This window comes from Rhynchophorus ferrugineus, unplaced genomic scaffold (genome assembly GCF_030347505.1).
Source record: "Rhynchophorus ferrugineus isolate W39M unplaced genomic scaffold, kcgeb_rfMv2 rfM2, whole genome shotgun sequence".
Classification (NCBI taxonomy): Eukaryota; Metazoa; Arthropoda; class Insecta; order Coleoptera; family Curculionidae; genus Rhynchophorus; species Rhynchophorus ferrugineus.
This window is the reverse complement of record NW_027472581.1, coordinates 51,331,336-51,347,206: the sequence shown is the minus strand read 5'-3', so window position 1 is coordinate 51,347,206 and position 15,871 is coordinate 51,331,336. Positions and strand designations below refer to the sequence as shown.

The window sequence follows — 15,871 nt, the reverse complement described above, 5'->3', positions numbered from 1 at the left end:
ACTGTGTATGGAGCCCCACAATGGGAACATTGGGGAGCATCTTTCCTCAGAATATATGAGTGCGTAGCTCTGCAGAATGAGCTTATTTAGAATCTCCTGACAGAATCTGGATTTGGAAATGGTAATGGAACAGAAAAAATCATGCTTTATTGGAAAAATGTGGAAGGCTTCACGATTTATGTCATGTCATCCTTGTGCAGGGGCCATGCCAATCTTCTATGTAACGTTTCATCTTTGGTATATGTACCATCGAAGCGAGTACAATACCTGTACTGTGACCTATTTGATCATACCGAGCATGATGGAGCAAGTCTAATGTAATCATCGTTCAACGGTTCCAAAATAAAATGTTGCGTGACATTGATGATGCTCTATACTATGATATGTCTCTAATGAAATGATAACACGTGATATGTATTTAGAACCAATAAGAACTGTAATTAAATATTTCCATAAAGATTTGCATTTAGAATAAGATATTTTATCAAATAAATCAGTTAATGAAGTAATTTGCTACATGTCATGTAAATAATAGTTATTATAAGAAATACGTATTTAAATATTATGTATGTATAGTTTAAAAAAATCAATCAATATTACGTTAATCGTTACATTTATTGTTTTGTCTTCTATTATATATTATTTTTGTTGTTATATGTTCTGTGTTGCTGTGTCTAAAGTTGCTTAAGCTTCTGTCTTGTTACAAATATTGTTTTCATGCAATTATGAAAATTAAGATTTTTCAACCCCTTGTTCTTGTTGAATATTCTATAATGTATAATTTAAATATAAATGTTTTCATTTCTACAATATTGGCAGTTATCAATGTATCCAAATGAGCCAACAAAATTTTCATATTTTTTATTCTGGTTTTCATAAAAATATATTCTCTTTGAAAATAAAAATTGGGTGCGAATTACAGATATTTTTATTCGTAAAAGTATATTTATAACTAAATCGTAATTTATGATGTAAAAGCATTATATAGTGTATAATAATTTAAAATGACATGTTTAAATTAATATATCTAATTAAACCATTCAAGTATAATTATTTAAATCCTAGTGATTTTATTGAAAATTATGACTTTACAATATTTCTATAGATATTTATTACATGTATTATTGTAAAATATCATACTTACAATATATTATAACATTGAAGATGATTTATTGTTGGTAATGAAAAAGGGGTCATCTATAATAGTGATATTTGAAAACGATTATGTTTAAAAGGTGATGAACCGATGTAAGTCGCATTCAAAGCTGAATTATATAAAATCTGCTGCTTTATAGGACTAGAATGATATTGTATATTGTATTATATTATTTCGTAAAGCATTTTAATTAACAACTTAGGTCATAATTTCACATTCCAATTTTGCAATTAAGACACCTAACACACAAACTTCAGTTTTAATGATTCTTTAAACATATTTAAGTGCACAACATGACAATATAGAGTGATTTTGTATTATATTATTATTATTACACAATTTGGTTATATTTTTCTGAATCACCTACTTTAATTATTGTTTAGCTTAATATTAGTTATGGTAGTAGCACAAATAGTTGTTAGTTCTTCAAATCTGAGGCACTTTCGTCCATGGATTATTTATACTCATGTCATCACTATCATCCCACTTAATATGAAAATTGAATTTCTATAATATTCTTGAAATAATTAATTAACCTTTTTAATGATTCTTTAAACATATTTGTGTATATAATAGTGCACAACTATTATATATAAGCACATATGTAAGTGCACAACATGACAATATAGAGTGATTTTGTATTATATTATTATTATTACACAATTTGGTTATATTTTTCTGAATCACCTACTTTAATTATTGTTTAGCTTAATATTAGTTATGGTAGTAGCACAAATAGTTGTTAGTTCTTCAAATCTGAGGCACTTTCGTCCATGGATTATTTATACTCATGTCATCACTATCATCCCACTTAATATGAAAATTGAATTTCTATAATATTCTTGAAATAATTAATTAACCTTTTCTATTGTTAATCCCACTATATATAAAATTCGATGAAAAAATTATAATCATAAAGTTTATGGAGAAAAAACGAGGAATAGTGTAAAAAGGGGAAATATTGAGAAAAATGGTGAATTATCATATTGATAATACTCATTTTCATAAGCATCAAATTTTGTGTGTGTAAAAACTAACACTACAAATTAAATGGGCAGCACCAGGGGATCAAAAAGTTATTCAAATTGTACGATCATTTTTGTAACAGACACTATACATTTTCTATAAAAACCGTAAATTATTTTCGATGTATGTTTTAATTAAAATAAATGTTATGATTGACATTTAGATCGTGAAATAGAGTAAATCACTCAACATTTGTGAGAAGTTTAAAATATAAGATATATAGATGATCCTGAATATATTTAATAATAGCGCACTAAATTAAAACAGTTTCTACTTGTATTGAATTTAATGATTTCAAAATTAATAGGATAAAGGTATATTAATTAACTTTTAGCGAATCTTCTATGGCTGAATTTAGGTTATATTGAATACTAATATTCCTTCTTATATTATTAGGAGAATTATTGTATATACATTTGGGAAAATGCGAAGTATCTATATAAAAATATGTTGAACAACTTAATATAGTTATTAAATGCGATAGCTTTTACACTTTTCGATACAAAATAACCCTTTAGTATTAGTGCGATAATTAGTGTATGGATAGAGACGCTAATCATAAAAATTAAAATTTGTTGTTTAACATCATCATCTGTTGACATAAACTGTTTATAGAAACTTATGGTGATGATGTTTAAAGCAATTTAAAGGTGGTGATTTTGGTGTCAGTGACAAAGAACGGCCTGGAGAACCAAAAAGTTCGGACACGATATTTCGAGACGTCATTTCGAACCGAATATGTATATCAAATAGTGCTTGATTTGAAACTTTTGTTCTAACTAGTGTCCTAATGGCATCCACGAAACTATTGATTATTTTTGACACTATTACTATACTAGGACTATTCCTTCTGTGCTTTTCCTTTGGAACACTTGTTGAGTCAAGAGGAATAACTAGAGCGATGAAGGTGATATAACAGTTGACGTTCATCAGCTCGACATTATGGTTATCAAAATTGATTAAGAAGGTGATTCATAATATCTTTCAATAATTAATAATATAATAATCCACTAATAATATATTAATGATATAATAATTCAATAATTAATCCAAATTCAGATTTCAATATTTGTTTAAAGCTAAACAGTATCATTCGATTATTTTTAGTCCTTATGAATCATTTGATTTCCCATTAGAATTATGAAAATTCATTAAAACTTTAATTCATCATAATTTTCATACAATAATTAATAATCCAATGATCCATTATAGCATTCAATAATTTTTTACTCGTATGTTCAATGCATTTAAACTATTATATAAAATATAGTATATTTTAGAGCTACTCTTTCTGACTAGAAATATAATATAAATATAATATATATATATATATATATATATATATATATATATATATATATATATATATATATAAAGACAAATCAAAGAATAACAGACAAACTTTGCCCTGGCTGTCGTGAGAAGAATTTTACAATCAGTAGAAATGCTTTCACTTGAAGAGATTTTTTGTTTCTGCGAGGAATCAAAGGAAAATCGTCTAGTACTCTCTTATTACTTTGACCTTAATCATTTCCAACGCTAAAGATTGAAGATATCTATAATGGTTTTTAAACATTTATGAATACTAATCGATTACACAACTGTGAAGAGATGCGTCGGATTGGTTGTTTATGCTTTATTTGTAAGAAAATCTTAGGCAAATATTTTGTATCCATCAACTGATTGATGGATTGATCTTATGCAATGTATTATTATAAAATATATTCATTAGTTAAGGATTTAATTAAGAATAATACCTCCCTAATTACTAAATCTTGATTACTACCTAAACCACGGTTTTAAAAAATACTTAAATATACTATAATAAATTATGATTTTTGTGTTATCGACAATAAATGATGGTGTTATTTATTTAATAGTAATATTTGAGAATTTGTAAATGTGTTAAAAAGTTCCTTAACATTATTAATAACCAAGTGTGTCGGTAATACCTTTCCCATTCCAATATATAGTTAAACTGTATTTATTCAAGTGTTAAGTATATTCCTTTCGAAAAGTTAAAAATTAAAGTATATGAAAGTACTTAAAGTTACTAAAATCAAATTACATTCCAGAACAACAGTTTCTCCATTATTTAACATCTTTGAAAGAGCATGCAACTCTGCAATCGCATGCCCTAAAAAGCGGTGGTCGGGTGGAACCAGATTTGCTCGCTCGGCTCACATTCAACTGTTTTTGCCAATTGCTTGTGAATTTGTGTTGGGTCTTTAACTCCTGCAATTTCATTCAGTTGTTTAAATGTTTTCGGCCAACTTCGGTGTCCTTTGTCTTGAACGTTGAAATCACCACATTTGAACTCTCAATTGTCAATTATTATGGTTGGAGCATGCTCACTGCAAACCTACAAAGGCGCTACCAGCAAATGATGATTTTCAGAATTTTTTTTCGTTTGATTAAAAGTAATGCACGTCCCAAATGCACGTTTTTAGGGACAAAATAATATATTAAATAAATGTAATTACTGATACACCTGGTAGTTTAACATTTTTCTTCAAAAAGAGACATCCATTCAATTCGATGTATTCATCAGACTTCTGACATAATTATAATAATTATAATAATTATTTAATAAGTATTAATTTAATTTTAATATATGATATTAATATAATTACATAATGATATTTAATAACTTTTCACTATTTTCTTTTTGTGAAACTTATTGATTTATTTAACAACGGTCATCAAAATATGCAATGAAAAGTATTACTACTCAATATATCTTCTCATTTATCAGGAAACATTTGAAATAAACGTTATAAAAGCAATATGTCCCCAAAATTGCAATTGGCAATTGTCGACAAAAAAGAATTGAACAATTTTCGAAAATTTTAGTCAAATCAACTGTGTAACATCCAACTATTATCATTTTCTGTCTCTCGCTGGTCATCAGTATGATTATTACGTCTTATGTGTTAGGTTAGTTCAGTTCTCCTTTGCATTGTTAATAACAAAATTGAAGAAAATATTCGCACTCTAAATTTCTAATTAAATGTTAATTAATGTGAAATACATATTGTACCTATTATTCTCAATAAATGTATTTTTAAAGTGACAAATCTATCAAAATACATGCAAGCACCTAATCAGCAAATTTTAATCTTTAAAATGAAGTGTACCTCGACTGATTATCTAGCTTATGATTTCTGTTCGCTTAAAGATCCTTTTAATCGATATAACAGAACATCAAAAATATTCTAGTGAATATCTTCCAATTATTTTATCAATAGAAAAGTGATTTTCTTGCAGCTCCCCATCTAAATATCATTGGTGTTGAAACACTTGTAATTTAATTTATCTATAATACATCCACGAGACATTAAAACAAATTCATATTCTATCACACTTTCAATTTGGTGGTGTATTTTCATATATGCCCTTGAATCAAACCAAAATATAAGGAGAAAGCTGACTTTATTAGAATTTTCAGTAATAATACGACAAACCACTACAGACCCAGAATGTTATATGCTTACGTAAAAATAAATAATAATAATAATACATATTTTTGTTTTTAAGTATTTCAAGTTCAAAACTAAATTTTAATCACCTTGGCAGACTTATTATGCATGACATCAATTTTCTCGCGACACTGTTTTAATTAGATGTATCTACCATATAATCAATTTCTGTTTATTATAAGTCAATTAACATTTCGTATTATTTCAAAATATTTCCGACCATATCAACCAATAATTCCGACCAATATTTTCATAGCTCAAATGTGAGTTTATTTTTTTTATTGTTTTTTACTTTTCACTACTAAAAAATAGTATAATTTTAATTTACATCTATTAACTGCTGTTTCAAAGAATGTCACTAATACAGTAATAAAAATCCCTCCACTATTAAAAACTAAAGGATAGTGGATTATAAAAATGTTGAAAACAGATTACTGGTTGTGTAGAAAAATTAAGGGCAAACAAAACATTTCGCATTGTATATAATAATTTCGTATGCGAATATGTTATATAGCGCGACTAATAGGCAATACTTCAAAGCAGTCAGTTGATAGTAGTTAAAATAATAATGTAAATAGATAAATAGGTTTAGGTAGATATTAATCTAAATTGTGCGTATATTGTAGAATACAAAATACGTATAGCAGATAGGTTAAATAAGTTTGATTATTTTTTAATTTTTATTGAGTTCCTTATTTATTTTTTGAAGTCCATTCAATTTTTTTGTTAAAAATATATTATGATTTAAAATTTTCTGTTTTTCTTTCGCTATCGTTTTCGCTAATCAATCTTCCATCATAAGTTAAAAATCAGTATGTGTAATTTTTTTAAAATGTAAATTTATGCTTTCTCTCTACTCCAATCCTATTAGTCTTAACACACAGTGATCTAAAATAACGGGAAGGGAGTTCAGTAATGTTTGCAGTCGCTGGAGACTTAAAACAACGCGTTATTAAATACATAATACAGCTACATGATAAAACAAAAAATAGTTCACTAAGGTCTTAAGAAATACTCAACAATATCAAGGATATAGGTATGGATTCTGTAAAAGACAACGAAGTAGGTATATAATTATACTAAGTCTGCCCAACTGGTGATCAGCTGGAAGTTATCTACCATAAGCCAGATCAGTTCATCAGAGTCAAACATTGAAGCTCAAACGACCCCAATATGCTATAACACATGACAAAGTTATCTTATAGAATACTTGTCCATGTCTTATGGACACTTGTCCACATATTGAAAATATAGCTAAATAAACTTTGGAGGCCCTTCAATGGGATCTGCTACTTTATAGACCTATTTGCCAGAGGTTACGCCTTCCGGATCACCTTTTGAAAGGAGAAATGTCTCCAACGGGGAATTCGTTCCTCGAAACCGTCGAACCCATGACGTCGGTATCACAAATACGCCAGCTTAATTTATGATGTCTTGATTTTCAAAACTATATCGGGATAAAATTTGAAACTATAAATATCAGTAAATGTTCTATTTTTTTACTACAAATTTAATTTCAGCTCATTAATAAATACGTTTTATTGCATAAAATTTTACTAGTCTTAGGCCGTATCAAAATCTCTTAACATTTCTTGATCAGTTTGAGTCATACTCATTAATTCAGTTATCTATTATTATATTATAAATTAACCAAACTTCGTGACAATTCACTTTTTAATCCAACATCTGGTTATTCAAATAAGCTTCTAACGACTAGTTGCGTATAATAATTATTTGCGTAATATAATATAATTTCATTGGAATTCGACTGGATGAAAAATTATTTATAACAAATAAATTGTGCATGCATCAATATAGAGTCAAGTAATGATAAATATCATCTTCATATCATATAATATTTTGAATGGATTAGAAAAATTATTCCTAGGAATCAGGTCAGTATTTTTTAAAACTTTTTTCTCATTTTATTCATTATTTCTCAAATGTATCTATGAATTCTATGAAAACAAAATCTTTCTCTCAATAAAACATCATGGTCTAGAACTTTAATTAAATAAAATAATTGCCGGCTTGGTGGCGGAGTGGTAAAGGCGATGGGACGGTCCTCCTACTGTTACGATAGCCGTAGGTTCGAATCCTGCTGGGGCATGGTCGTAAATGTATGTTTGTGATTGTTTAAAATATGTGATTATCCTAGGCAAAACTGCAAAATCCGACAAGGAAAATGATCCCCGTCACGCTCGTAACCAGGCTGGCTAAGACCGGATGTCTTCTGGGAAGTTGGTCAGTCGCTAGTCGGTAGGCTTAATGCTGAGGACCGTGGTTCGGAGCCCACGTTAAACTTTAGGCCCAGTCCAGATAAATCCATAGTTGGTAAAAGGAGGCTTTAAAATATATTTAAAAAAATAAAATAATTTATTATATATTTTTAAAATGTAGATACTCTAATGAATACATCTTCGGAAGTTAATTTCAAAATGTTAATAATTAACGGAATTAATAGACGATGGAAAATTCCTGACTACTTATTTAGTTCGAAATTTTACATATATTTCATATTTCAATGATTAGATATTTATTGCCTATATATATATAAATAGTACAAAAATAAAAAAACCTCTTAGTTAATTTCGGAGTTATAAAGATGATTAATTTTACCACTAAATTCTATTTCAGAAAACCTTTTTTCAGAATTTTTTAGATTTTTAGGCCTTTTTGTTTTCAACTTTACGAGGTTTAATTTTATTAATTCAAAATATTTATAAATATGTGATAGGAATGAATGGCTAACATATTTTTACACGATCCTCAGCATTAAACCCGCCGGTTTGGTAGCTTAGTGATCAAGAACGGTTCTCCTAGTGTTGCAATAGTCGCGGGTTCGAATCCCTCAAGGCATGGATGCACTTTATGTTTGCAATTGTAACTGCATAAATCTCTAGGCACAGTGTAAAATTCGAAAAAGACTATCCATAGTCCTAATTCCAAGAACCGTGGTTCGCATTAGGAAATGGGTCCAGTCCCAATAAGTTCTACTTGGAAAAAAGGAGGCTTTAAAATATAACAAAATAATAATAATTAGAATATACCCAAAATGCATGCCTTTAATAATTCAGAATAAGTCCTTAGCTTCCGAATTCATGTTTTTCATCAATCGGCTTAGCGCAAATTTTGCGTCCTTTTTTGAAGAAAACGGATGCACCGGGAGGCGTGAAATTTGGTATGGTTAAAGCTTATATTCAATAAGACCAATAAATTTCAATAAAACGAAATACGCTCAAATCAAGCAACCAAGAATAGTCGTCAGATCGGTGACACAACATATATAAATATATAACCAAATATTTTAAGCTTTACTTTCATTGCATCTGGCCAACCCGCTGCCAACTCCAATTCTATTACCCTAAATTATTCGCTGTTTCTGTAGTATGTAAATTGACTACGTACGTGTAGTTTTACGTTGGGACGTAAATCTGACACCTCTGTATAGCAAATTTCCGGCAGAGCAATTTTAAATCCGAAGACAGGTCTTTAAGGAGTGAGTTAAGACATTACTAAATTATTTTATTTCATTTTAAGCAGTTTCGTTTAAGATTTTGTATTACTTGTGGTTATTCACGTATTTTTATAATTATTAATGTGTTATGGCAGTGCGATTTAGCAACTAAGAAAAGTATGATCATATAAAGTTACATGTTACCTTAACAAACAAATGTGTTCGTTTTATCGGAAGGCATATTCAGCTATGAAAAAAAAAACAAGACATATGCAAAAATTTCATCCTAATATCCAAATTTCTAGAATCAATCTTTCTAGAAGACTAATCAATCCATTTTAATTTTTAAGAATTTCAATTAATTTAATATCTGCTGGAAATTGTTCTTGCTCGAGAACTGTTAGTAATTTAGAGGTAATTTATCAAATAAGCCTGGTTTTTTATTCAGTTTGTTTCCTTCTTTTGAATCTCTCTATTGAATTTAGTCAATTTAATTTACTTTGTTTTATAATAATTCTCAATATATATATTTTAGAAAAAATTTTTTGTTTCGAAAAAAATATGTATAAAAGATGGAATAAAACTTGATAAAAAATTTTATCAACTATTTAAGTTACTTACTTTATAGATCTGAATTTGAGAAGTCCATAATTCATTTAATTATTATAAAGCATTACTATAATAAAAATTCTGTATTGTAAGAGATAAAGTGCCTAATTGTCTTCGTTATTGTTTTAATTAATATGCAAATATGTATTACTTCATTTGATATTCCATGTTTATGTTTGAACATAAAAGTAATGATACTTCTGTTATAATGTTTAGTGGTGTAGTAATTTAAACTTATTAATACCTTGTTGATTATTCAAACTTAATGGAAAATAAAGTTAATTAAATGTCATTTAAAAAAGGTTGAGATAGTTTGCATATATTTTAATATACAGACATTTGTTACTGTGACTAATGTTATATGTCAAATAAATCTCTGATCCTATATTGAAAATATTGTCAAAACAAGTTTAAGTAACATTAAAATATTATTTTTAAATTATTCTCTATAATATATTAAGAGAAAAACATCACAATTTTTATAAATTGTGGAAGAATTCTAATACTGATAAACATATAAAATATTCATTTTCCATAAGATGTTATCATAACAGGTCAATTGAAAAGTCCCGGCCTACTATAGTAAAACACATGTTTTTGGAAAAATTAGTTTTTTTTATTTAACATAATTCCCTTCAAGGGTGATACACTGATTATAGCGACCCTCCAACTTTTTGATATCATTTTCATCACTTCGTCATTCGACAAAAATATCTTTCCAGCGAGCATTCTTTTGAAATCTAAGAACAGGAAATGGTCTCTGGGGGGCCAGATCTATAGAATACGGTGGATGAGGAAGCAATTCGAAGCCCAATTCATGGATTTTTGCCATCGTTTTCACTGACACGGTGTATTGTAAGCGTCAAAGACATACGCGTAGAATATAGAGTACGTATAATTATGTTTTAAGATAAGATTTAGACTCTAGTTTGTACAAGATCACTTATTGAAATAATGTTTTACGTATCTATTATATGAAAGTGTCAAAATAAATGTCTGCTGGGGAAATTGTTGACCCGCTGGTTTTGAATAATATTAAAAATATCGTTAAAATAAAAAAAATATTTTGTACCTAGATCCTGTCAAATTAATATACAAAAATGTTAATTAAATAATTTTTCAGCAGATGTAGCAGCGAATATGAGAAGAAAGAGATTTATCTTAAAGAGTTATTATTATCATTTTGCCATTATTATCATTCCTTAACCATATTACGTATCGTGATTTACAGACAAAAAACTTTAAAATGTTGACGACCATGATGACTACATTTTCGTTAATTGATTTGAAGAATCCTGTTTAAAACATGCAAAAGATGCAACTAGAATTCTCTCAAGGTATTTACTATTCCCTCATTATATTTTCAAATTTTTATGTTTACTCGTATTATAACAAAATCGAGAATAACATAATTTTTGCTTGAGATTGTCTTATGTATTATCATTAATCACGCTAATTAACAAAAGTGTTTTAGACCTTTATTTATTATAGTATATAATGTCAATGAAACAATTTTATTAACAATGAATTTACATTTTGTTCATATTTGAATTAAACACCAAAACCAATATATAAAAAAACCGCTTTATACTGTTCAAAATATTTGAGAACCTATAGAGTGAGCTGGATGGTGAAAAAGCATATCGAAGGCACCTTTTAGATCATTTTTGGAAATGTTCTTTAAAATGTTCACAAGTTTGGATATACATGCCCTTAGATGGCTTCCATATTCTGCATTACGCTTTTCTTTCTTCACTAAATACGATATTATCAATCGATGATATTCTTGAAATATCAGAGCTGCGCACTTCTTGGTCATTATATTAAGCGATGCATATATTTTTATCAGCGATATGTATTGCTGATAACACTTTTGAATTTAGTATTTAGTATTATTTTAATTATTTAGTAGATTTTCAGTGTTTACGGACGTTCATGAAATGCTGAAAATTACATTTTCCATATTCTATTGATGTTTGATAATCTTTCAAAGCGGCGGTGTTGAAGTTAAAAATTAAACAAGGAAAACAAAAAAGTTAAGAAGTCAAAGACAATAAATTTCAAGGGTTGTTGAACGAAAACCTAGCTCAAGTTTTCAAGAAATGCAGAGGAAGCTAACCTGTTGATGAATTAAATGTTTCAAAATATGTACACGCGATGGAAAAGATTAAAAGAAGGAAAATTAAAATTCAATTACAAACCATTTGAAGATCACGTGTTCATTGCTTTCCATGCAAAAATAGTTTTCTGTGACTTATCGTGACTGGCGATCCCAAGTGTAAAATTTGCATATGGTGTAGCGTATTAAAAGTTATTAAAGCTGAATGAAACTTTTACTGAGTATGTCTACAACATTAATCGACACTTTGACGACACGTTGTTACCAACATGACCAACAACAGCGAGTAAGAATCGCAGAGTTATTGTTTATATAACTGTCATATTTTGCAAGAGTTGTAGAGTGCACCGTTGCAGCTTGAGTGGGAACTTCTGTCCCAACCAGCGTCAGTTGGCTCTTTTGATTTCTTGTTCAGATTGATGCATCTTCGCTCGATCGTTTTTTTCTCAATAAATTTTACACTGAAAAGATCCTAATAGTTAATTTGTAGAGAGCAAAGTATCGATAAACTGTACAGAGACCTCAATATTCAAAGTTGCATAAGAACGTGTAAAATTGATATGTTGAACATATTTAATCGAATTCCTTGTTTCAGTTTTCTCTATTATTACAAATTTTAACTGGCCAACATATTGATCATCATTTTGATATCACCGGTCATCATTCGGTAAAAGTAGAAAATAATATTGACTGTTTGCTTTAGATTATCTTTTGTAGATATGCAACAAACATAATGTTAGTGCTCATAAAATGTTGACAGAAAATCGGTGAATAATGTAGCTACAAGATTAAAGGTAGCGGCGTCAGTGGAATGCCCTATTAAAAAAATGGCATCAACCTTACATATAATTTTCGAATCAAAGCATTCCAACTTTTACCGGATCTTGAAACACGTCTTTGTGTTTCACACATCAATGTTATTGTGATAAAAGTCAACCCGTTTATCAATTAATTCTGACAATTTTTTTGTCGCGCGCTCGCTTAGTAATATCAATTTTCGATACACATTTAAATTAATGATTTAACCGGGTAGCATCTTTTGAGGATGGACTGACGCTAATCCGGACTTTAGACAATCATTTGATATCGTTCACCTTATTTTAATTACAATTTTTTCAGACAATTTTCCAACATATTGTATCTAATCTATAATTCAATCGCTTACTCGAATATAGTTGGTCAATTTCTATATTCAAATTATTTATGTTTTTCGTATTCATTTTACGAGCAGTGGCGCATGTACGTAACAGCTAATTAATTAATTATCTTTATTTGCTTTTTGAATTTTCAACTAATACTGAATTTACATTAAATGCCAATCATATAATTTCCTTTGTTGATTTTCTTGTTTGGATCACAATATTTCCTTCATTTATCTCAGTTTGCCGTGGATTTAGACCAACGTCAAACTTGAAAGAAGCACACACTTGCTAAGCGAAACCAGCTTTGACAAAAACTAATCGAAAGGTGTAGGTTTGTTAGGAGAAAAATTGAATTTACCCTGAAATAAGATATTGCTGTACAAATAAATACTTAGGTCCATTTGGTCTTACGAAATTCCGCTATGAGAGACTTCTAACAAATTTAATATAGTCATAATTCAACAATTATAAAACAAAGAGTTGGGTGTTCTGCTTGATATTCCTCTAGAAGTCATAATGAGTATAAATCAAAATGTTAGTGTTAAGTACTTCGAAAGAGTGTCAATCAGCTGCAATAACAGCGAAGTTCATATACTAAATATTTACTACCATCTGATCTTATTAATGGACATGTATAGACTTATAATAAAATTAAGTAAAGAGTAAGATTTATAATAAAATATTTTACATACGACGTCACTTACTGAAGTAATCTTCTATATGTCATGTATATAATAATTATCAGAAAATATACTTATTGCCCACTAGTCGAACTGTTGATCCACTAAGGTAATAAAAAAAGTCAGTTGAATATCTCATATTTGCCTAGTATCAATATGAGGGTCAAATACTGAACAACTACCAGCTGTTGAATATTACAAACTACTGCAATTTTTCCAGGATAAAATGTGCCAAAAATATTTATCTCTAAAACAGCCTACCTACATGGTTAATATTATTGACGCAATACATGACAAAAATCAAGAGCTCTCACATTAAAGATAATTAACATTGATCGAATCGAAGGAAAATATTGAATAAAAACATTGAAGACATGAAACACATTTTCGTTATTAACTCATACAGAAAAAATTACAAATAAGTATAGTGTAATACATTAACGTGTTATTTTAACACTGAAACTTACCTAAACAAAGAGAAATGTGTGTTCAAACTGCGAAACCCCTTAAAAACTATTTTTCAGAACACAATGTGCAAATTTTGAAGTGATTAGCGCACTACTTCGATTTGAACATAAAAAATGTATATGAAAGGCTGCGAAGAATCCGAAATTGGGAAAAATATAGGACATATTTTATCCGACTGTGTTAGTTTTGTTACAGATTCCGCGTAACGAATCTATAAGTAAATCATCTCTTTGTAATATTTATATGAATGCAGTATCTATATAAAAGCTAAACATTTATTTTTATTAAGAGTTGAAAGGAATAATCTGTGGTATGCTAAAGTTTTGTCGCGGGCTATAAATATAGTGTTTTAAAATTGAAGATTGATTTAAATCAAAAATAGAGTATATGCCAAACATATTATTGCAGATTTATAAAAAATATTGTTATAGATCTGTTTTTGGCGCATATGTGCCCATGTTTGAAACAAAATGAGAATACTCTGCCACTCCTAAAAATTTTAATATTGTTTTTAATGCAATATTTTACTTAAAATCATGTTAAAACTTGTCGTCGTAACCCAATTAATGGGTCAATGGCAATTGTGATATAATAAACAATACGTGAGCGATAATTCGATATCAAAACAACCCTTTCAGTTGGAAATTTATATAATGCCTTAACATTAAGAATATTATTGATAATTACAATACATAAATTCCAAACCATCAAACGATGTGTCAAAATATTATGGCATTCCAAATATTTGCAAAGCAATGGATAAAATAAAATTTCATAAGCTGATGAATTAAATATTGCGTCGAAACAGCCCCTTAATAAGCACCATGAAGACTTCGCACCATCGAACTCTGATGATGCTGGTCACCTAAAATTTGCAATTGTTCCTGAACATATAAAACATCAATAAACACTACAATTTTTGAAAATCTTATAACGAACTTTAGGACATGGCTTTAATATGATCAGAAAATAATGTTTTTACAATTTTACATGAAACTTTGGGGGAATCTCGAGCTCTTCGATCAAAATACAAAAACTCTTTAATGGATAAAATTAACACATCCCTATATCAAAAAGATGGTTAAATGAATTGACCAAAATAACCAAAACATTTTTTTCTATATAGGCATCGAACAGTTAGAGCAGGGTTGAATGTAACACTCTTTAAAAATAATATGTTAATGAAATCTTAAAAATATCTTAGTGTCTCTTAGGTAGACCTTAGATATTTCTCTGCCATGTACTTATGGACTATTCACCAACTAGTTATGTTGAGTGCCAACCGATTATCAGTAAACAATAAATGTAGTTTAACAAGCAAATCACTTCAATCCAAAAAAAAATCAAGTATCAATAACTTATCACTAGATTAAATGTTAATTTAAGCGAACATCCTATTAGCGAAGGCTGAAATTTACATGGCTGGATGTATAATATGAGGAAAGGTTACGAACGACGACTTCAAAATTATTTTTATGTTTTCTCCAGTATTAAATTTCGCTTTGTTTGCATATATGACCAACACGATATGATGAAAAGTGAATGATTCTTGTTAATATGTTCCGGTGCAAAAAAATCGACCAAATTCAGATAGCTCTCCATATAATAATCATTATATCATTGTGATTTTTGAAAAATAACCAAGCATCATTCAAGACAATTCACTTTTATCGAACATCTGGCTATTATACAACCGCTAGTTATTTATAGTAATTATTTAAATATTGCGTATGTA

At 28.7% G+C, this 15,871-nt stretch overlaps 1 protein-coding gene and 1 non-coding gene across 2 annotated transcripts in view; both read right to left on the bottom strand.

Moving 5' to 3' along the window:
- The window catches only part of LOC143191165 (procathepsin L), a 50,170-nt gene that overhangs the window by 33,177 nt on the left and 1,122 nt on the right, over positions 1-15,871 (bottom strand). The window lies entirely within an intron of this gene.
- LOC143192108 (U6 spliceosomal RNA) lies at positions 154-262 on the bottom strand. Its single transcript, XR_013004730.1, has one exon. It is a non-coding gene; the product is annotated as a U6 spliceosomal RNA (small nuclear RNA).